The sequence below is a fragment of the Phragmites australis genome, chromosome 7 (assembly GCF_958298935.1).
Source record: "Phragmites australis chromosome 7, lpPhrAust1.1, whole genome shotgun sequence".
Taxonomy (NCBI): Eukaryota; Viridiplantae; Streptophyta; class Magnoliopsida; order Poales; family Poaceae; genus Phragmites; species Phragmites australis.
This window is the reverse complement of record NC_084927.1, coordinates 1707284-1714939: the sequence shown is the minus strand read 5'-3', so window position 1 is coordinate 1714939 and position 7656 is coordinate 1707284. Positions and strand designations below refer to the sequence as shown.

The following is a 7656-nucleotide window of genomic DNA, read 5'->3' as shown; positions in this document are numbered from 1 at the left end:
TCAAATTGCTATGGAAAAGCTGTTATGAAGAAATAGCTAAGCAAACAATTTACACGTAAAAGAATTCTGCTATCGAAGGATCAATCCTTCAATGTTTTCTATTATGTAAATCTTTATGGGTAATTTATTCCCTTTCAGTATCTAATTTTGTGCCATGTTTAGATTAAAAAAAAAAGAAGAAGCAAACACTAAAGTATCTAAAAGTATTTTCACATAGTGAGATTACCATATTTCACAGCAATATATATATATACACGGCGAGGCTGTTCTGCGCCTATGCGTAGCTACCATTTGTGCTGCGCACATCCCGCAACCGCCAGTTACAATTCGAAGATTGTGAGTTACAACTTATTACATAGACCTTCAACATATACCAAACAACATGAGCCAGCCAACCAGCTTGTGCCATGTCATCCATCATCCACCCGCCGGAGCGCTACATGCGGAGAATCTTTTGTTGATTCGAATCGTTAAAATGCAACATCTCTAGAACCACAGATCCAATTCTCGATCCGTTTGATATATATTGTTGGAAAAAATGTGCTTAACAAAATAAGATCCATCAAGACTATATTTTGATAAAGTTTTAGAATCATAAAGGAGTTGCGTCCATATAGTTACAACATGGTAAACATACAATTACAATATGCTGAATTGCAGTGTTCTCTGGTGGTGGTGGGCACTTTAGTTACAATATAGTAAACTCTTTAGTTACAACATGCTGAGCACTACAGTTGCAACATGGTTAAGCAGTACAGTTGCAACATGAAAAAAATAAAATCAAACTAATTGCATCATACAACTAAAAACAGTTACAATATGATAAACACTACACTTACAACAAAGTAAACAATCTAGTTACAACATATATATAGTTGTAACCGCTCTGTCTGTGGTTACAACTAATAGTTGTAACCGCTCTATCTGTAGTTGCAATCACTCTATACTACATTTCGTAACTCATCTATACACCTAGTTGTCATTGGCTGCAAATCGCTGCTCACGAGGTGGGAACGTGCTAGGTCATCCAGTGAGCCCGTGGGGTAGGTGGAGGGGAGCGTGCTGGATCAATGGGCAGTTACAATACAGTATATGGCGAGTTGCAACTCGTGAGTTGCTATTCTATGCATGTGCGCATACTGCACATACGCTGTGTATAGGCACAGAATAGTAACACGGTGTGTGTATATATATATAATCATGCCGGACCAAGTTAATCTGTCGAAGTATTCAATGTAATATTTTTTTGGACTGAAAAATTATTATGCATAAATCTGTTCATAAAATGATATTCTTAATAGGAGAATATATATACACACATCATTTTTTAATACCGTCCTCTCTAACTAAGATTGTGCATGTTTTACATAATTGATGTATGTGCAACTACAACAGTAGGTGGAAACACGAGTCATCGATCCTAACATACTCATAATTAGACAGCAACAGGTGAGAAAGTAAGGTACTTCCTCACTCTTATACCATGTGAGAGCAAGCACATATGTTCACAAACTGGAAATTACCAAAAGACTTAAAAAAATGTTCATTTTTTGAAGGAAAAATAGTTTAAAAAGAAATTTCAAATTTTTTCATTTACGCAACATTTCATAGATGGTATTGGATGTCCATGTCTACTATGCTGATGTTGTTGGACAAGGTCACAAGGACTTTCCAATTTGTTGCCATGTGGTCTACAAACGCCTAACTTTTCAATCTATAATTTGTTCCATTTTTTAATGGAAAATTTGTTCACACTTGATTGCATGATTATTTACCAATGAGGGAGCAAAAAAGTTAACCATCCAAAACTGCTTTAAAACGTTGCTAAAAAGTACAAAAATAAACTCAAGCACCGAGGTGTAGCACAGACAATAAATTGACAATTTTTCATGATGGATTCATGGCCAGATCTCAATGTTTTATGATTGATCCAAATTGTTGCTAGTTGTGGGACAATGAAGGAGGGTAGTAGTTGGGATTGGTCATGCATGGCAGGGTGTGCCTTGTGTTATGGAGTAGCTATCTAGCAGTAGGATTGACAGGTACTAATATTGTGCAATCTCTTCTCATCTAACCGACTCTCATGACATCTCCTTTGAGACAAGAGGAGGTGTTGCTAATTATGTACCAAATTGATACGCTATTCTGAATTTGCTTACCTGCCTCCAGTTGCTTAACTGCCGTCTCACTTCATCATTGTCTCTTTCTTGCTCTCTTCTTCTCTCTTAAAAAAATAAAAATAGTGACGTCAGATTCATTCATCTACGTGTCTTCGGACTCTTGTATTATCGAAGGATTTAAGATAACCTCTCTGCAGGGATAAAGTGTGGTTTCATTTGCCACTAATAATTTGGATGGGAAAAGTTTGATGCTGCCAAGACACATTGCGACAGATTGGTATTTGGTACTTCTCCTTGTGGCCTTGTCTAACGACATCAGCATCATAGACATGGACATCCAATCATCTATAAAAAAATTATAATCATAATGTCGCAAAATAGCATTATTGTTGAATGGAATTTTACACGAAAATGCCTCGCGAATCCTTGCAATAGCGAATACTTGTGTTCGCAAGATTCAGTCCAAGTAAACATCTCCCCTTGAATGCTTGTTTGAAAGGCAATATGAGATCAGTGCTGCAATCTTGACATTCTTTTTTTTTTTTTTTGAAAGCACGGCAAGAGATGCCGAAATATATTATAGGAGAGGAAAAAAAATAAAAGATAAGGAGTTCAACTTATGCATACAAGAGAGCACGCCAACCGAAGCTAAAACGACAGGAGTTTCAAACACTACTGGAAGGTCAAAACCTTCAAAACAGAGAAACAAAAAACTAGAAAATATCTGCACCACAAGCAAAAGCCGTGTCTCCCTCCACAACCTACAGGGCACCAAAAAAGAAACTAAACCGGCTAAGATAAAAGCCACGCCCGGTTCTTTTTATCAATGTCCTCTTTTATTTTCCTTGCAATTGTGCCTTCATCCTGACTTTGGGCTTAGAAAACTCAACGATTCCTCTCCTTTCTTGTTGATTTTGCATCTTACTTTCCACCACCACGTTCGGATATTGTAGAATTCATTTAAGCTCGGCACATTGTCCCAACCACACAAATGTGCCACATGTTGCCAAACTTGACACGTAAACACATAGTCCTTCAATAGCCGTTTAGCATTCTCATACGATGTGGCACAAAGTTTGCATTGGCGATCATTTTGATCATCTAACCATTCCCTTTTTTCCAAATTATCCACTATAAGAATCTTCCCTGAATTGCTAACTAAGCAAAAGTGCTGCAATGTTGACATTCTAATTACATGCTATAAGACACGGAAACTTATGCTTTTGAGCTTTCTTATCAACAATGCGAAAATCTGTCTGATTTTGCTTCATCATTTGTTTATTGAACTGGAGGAAACAGTGAAGAAAGGACGGACTACGTGGACCGTGGTAGGTATGAGGCATCTTCAGGATGAGCTAGCAGCTGGGTTGCATGTCACCATATTTCACAACAGACCCCCACCCATATTGCGAAGCAGGACCAGCTCTCTGAATACAGCTAGAAAGGGAAGGAAACAAGAAAGGAAGAACACAAAAATTGCATCACAGGGGCCAATGATGACGATCAATCTGCTAACCCCTTCTACAATGGGGGTTCAGAACCTGTACTTTTCATCAAAAGAAAAAAAGAATCATCCCAATAATTGAAATTGGATTGGATAATTGTATAAATATGATGTGTGTATCTAATAAGTATCCGACATGCTTGCAGCGCTGACTTGCCTGCAAATGGTGATGCACAGAAGGCATAGATCTGTGCTACCAGCTGGTTCGCATGGAACCATAGTTCACAACGAATCCCAAATCATAATGCATTGCAGGACCAGCTCTCCGAATACAGCTACAACGAAAAGGAAACAAGAAAAGGAGAAGAAAAAGACGCATCCAAGGGGCTGATGATCAATCTGCTAATCTCTTCTAAAATGGGGTTCAGAACCTATACTTTGAAAGGAAAACAACAACAATACCAATAATTGAACTCGATTGGATCATTGTTCACTCATATATGGGTGACGTCTGCATCTGATCAGTATCTGGCATGCTTGCACTGAACGCACTGGCTTGCTCTGCAGAGATCTGAGCCGTGCAATAACTTCTTGAGATGCGAGGAGTAAAGGTGTATGATCAGGTGGTCCACATGTATGTGAGTAATTCTCATCCCATCTCTGAAGAAAGCCTTGTTAACTGTTAATCCATCCCTTCTATGCTGCTACTCATGGACCACCACACAAGGCCACAGATCAACTGCTCCCTCATGGGCTCCATCAACCACCCACTTGCAATTTGATTACCCTCCATCTCATTCATCATGTAAAAAATATGATTTTTTCGATAGAAAAAATAATATGATTCTTTCTAATATGTGATTTATGGCAGACTAGTATCAGCTTAAGAAATCTTAACTTAAACTGAAGCAGTGATCCTCTGCCAACGTCCAAACTGCCTTACATTGTTCACACCTCGAGGCTTAGGGGTCCTCAAGAACTTACAAGGAATTTTGTCAGGTTTGTGTTTGTTCATATGAGATTGTCAAGATGCCACCATCCGTAGCAGGGTCAAGCCAAAAGCACAACCAAATGAGTTACATACATGAAATCTCGTTCTCAAGGGTAACCACTAGAATATCCTTCCACGATAATTTCCTTGTGGGTGCTTCCATCCTCTGCAAAAGATCACCCTCTGCAAAAGATCACGAGCCCTCATCGCTGCCATTGCTGAAGACTGAAGAAACTTTTGTAGCAACCTTTAGTTTCTTGCTAGGATTGCCAACTGGAGCCTGTGCATGCAAACAAAAAGTGTTCAATTTCACAATTAGAGATGCTGTAAAAAAATGAATGACTAATAATTGTTTCTAAAATGACTAATTATTTGGAGCTACCATGATACAACAGTATTACAAGATCAATGGAAGACAAAAGTGAAAGTCAGTATCAGCATGTAAAAGGACAGTCATGAACCTAGTTCTGTTTTCCCTATTTTTGAGGAATTAGGTAACAGGTCAAAACTGGAGTAACATAAACATTGGAGATCCTAAGAAAACAAATCCAATGTCAATGGAGTCTAAATGTTCAATGCAAATTTTCAGTATTGCCATATAATGCGCCGGCGCTGCAGGATTTGCCGGTTGACATTCAGCTTCTCTCTCACATTTGGTCATGGAGCCACATGTCAGTGTTACAATTGGGAGGCAAATCCTGAAATGTTAACACATTTAATGGCAGATCCTGAAGTTCACCTTGGAAGGACCCATTATGGAGAATCCAAACTTCAATGTTTGCCGCTGATCCTGATTCCGAGGTGCAGCCATGGTTTTTTGTGCAACACTCTCTGCTGGGGTCTCTGACTTTTCTTGCTGTTGCTTCCTATGAGCATCCGCCCTGAAGCTGCATTAAGGAAACTACAAGTTCCACATACATCCGAAATTCCTAATGCAAATCTTAAGAATAACTTAGCACAACCATGGACTGATCACTGAGCCAAGTATGAATGGATACAGTTAAGCAATTTTTGCCAGCTCCTTCTCTTCTCGTTGTTCACGTTTCTGCCTGTCATCGTGGATACCACTGCTGCTCTGCATTTCTCTCATTTCTTTAAACCTCTGCACAACAAAGGTATTCAGAATGGTGTAGATGAACATATATTGCAAAATGCAATGCCAAGTGTGTAAAAATGGATTACCTTCCTATGATTGTGGTCATATGAGCTCAAGTGACTCTCAAATTCATGTGCCAGCTTGTATTGCTTATTGCATAGACTGCAAAAGAACACCTTCTGTATCTCCTTGACCTCACTGCGGATTTTGTGCTCACGTTCTGCTATGACCTGGATTGTCATGATTTCCACCAAGCAGGGAAAAGAAGCCACCAAATAAAAAATGCACGAAATGCTCAAGACTATTGACTGTTTATGCTAGCCATTCCCACATCATGAAAGAGCAGCTGCTTAGAAGCTATATAGTGCTTACAACTAGATATAGGTTTCCCGCATGTCAAGCATCAACACAGAAGAATCTTGGAAAGAACATACAGAAATTAGCATCAAGTATTTGAGTGAACACCTCACGCTTCTTTATATGTTCTTCAGTCTCCTCGAGTTCAATATTCAGTTTCTTTCTTTGCACATTATCTTCAGATGTGAAGAAGTCATCTTCTTCTTGCTTCCCAACACCTAATTTTGCATCTCTGATGTCAGCTCTTATTGGCTCTAGTATACCTGCATCATAACAAAGAAAGGTATTTTAGGTGTAGAAGCATCATCATATTTAGTTAGCTGAAAAATACGAGGTGAAACATACGGATGTAGAAAGTGACAGATCTCAAAAGCAATTTCTATGCAAGTGAAGCTCTAATAAGTGAAACAGAAATGTAAGTAAATGCAAAAAGTATATCAGCATTTTTGTCTTTCCAGAGGGCATTTGTACTACAAAGAAACAACGAATTTGGAATTGCGTCAAAAGTTCAGATGAAAATATTACTCCCTGTGCAGCAAATAATAAGGCTTATGTAATGATTAAGAAGGTTGTTACTAAAATAATAAGGCTTATGAAAATGGCCATTCTTTCCCTGCTACCGATACTTGGGGCAATGGGAGGGTGACTAGATTCGGATAGTGTAACTTATAAATAGGAGAGAGGTAATGAGATGAATGATGGTAAACAAGGTTAAGACTAGTCTTAGAAGATATTAGCAAACTGACTGTAATACATCCTAACACATAAATGAACAACGAGATCAAGCATGGCGGCGTGTGATTGCATGAACATGACTATGCCATTAGCTTTAGTCTAAAACATAGCAGACTACATAGAACCTGCCACGGCCTTGTGACTTTACTGGTTCCATCGGCTATCCCTACAAAGTGATAAGACAACACCCATCCCTCGTTGTGAATTCTGAATTGGGATAGCAACCGAGACGAAATCACTCATGATGAGCGCAAGACAGTCTCAGTGGCATGTCAGAGAAGGGAGCATTGTAGTAAAAGAAGATACTACCTTGGTCGTTCTTGCCGAGCCCCTTGCCGGTCTTCCACCCCATCTTCTGGAGCAGCCTGAAGCCGACGTTGGACGCGGTGAGCTGCGTGTGGACGGACGCCTGCTCGAGCCCCTCCGTGTCAAGGTTCTCCGTAGGCCGGTGGGTCATCGGCAGCCGGAACTCCTCCAGGTCCTCCCCTTCATCCAGATCCAGGCCGTGACCGCTGCCCTCCGCCCCCTGGACCGCCTTCCCACGCTGCTTCTCCTGCGCACCGCAACGAGGTAAGGGCGCACGGACTTGAAAACCGACACAAGCAAGCGCCGCGCGACGATGGGATGGCCGTGCTGTACTCACCATGGCTGGCTGGCCGCGTGCTCGGGATAGGGGGCAGGAGGCCGCTGGGGTTTCGTCGGGACAGTGCAGTGGGCGGCGACCTGGGGCGTCGATCTGTGAGGGCGGCGAGCACCGAGACGGAGGAGGAGGCGACGAGGTGGGGAGGGGGCGGCTGGAGGGTTTGTGTTGGAGTGTGATTGGGCCAGTAAATGGGTTGGATTATTTGGGCTGAGAGGGCCATAAGCTAACCCGAAAATTGAGCTTTTTATTTTTATATTTCGGAAATAAAAA

The 7656-nt window shown here is 40.7% G+C and overlaps 1 pseudogene; it reads right to left on the bottom strand.

The window, feature by feature from the left end:
• Positions 1-3702: 3702 nt before the first annotated feature.
• On the bottom strand, positions 3703-7556 carry LOC133923850 (uncharacterized; annotated as a pseudogene).
• Between the last annotated feature and the right edge of the window lie 100 nt (positions 7557-7656).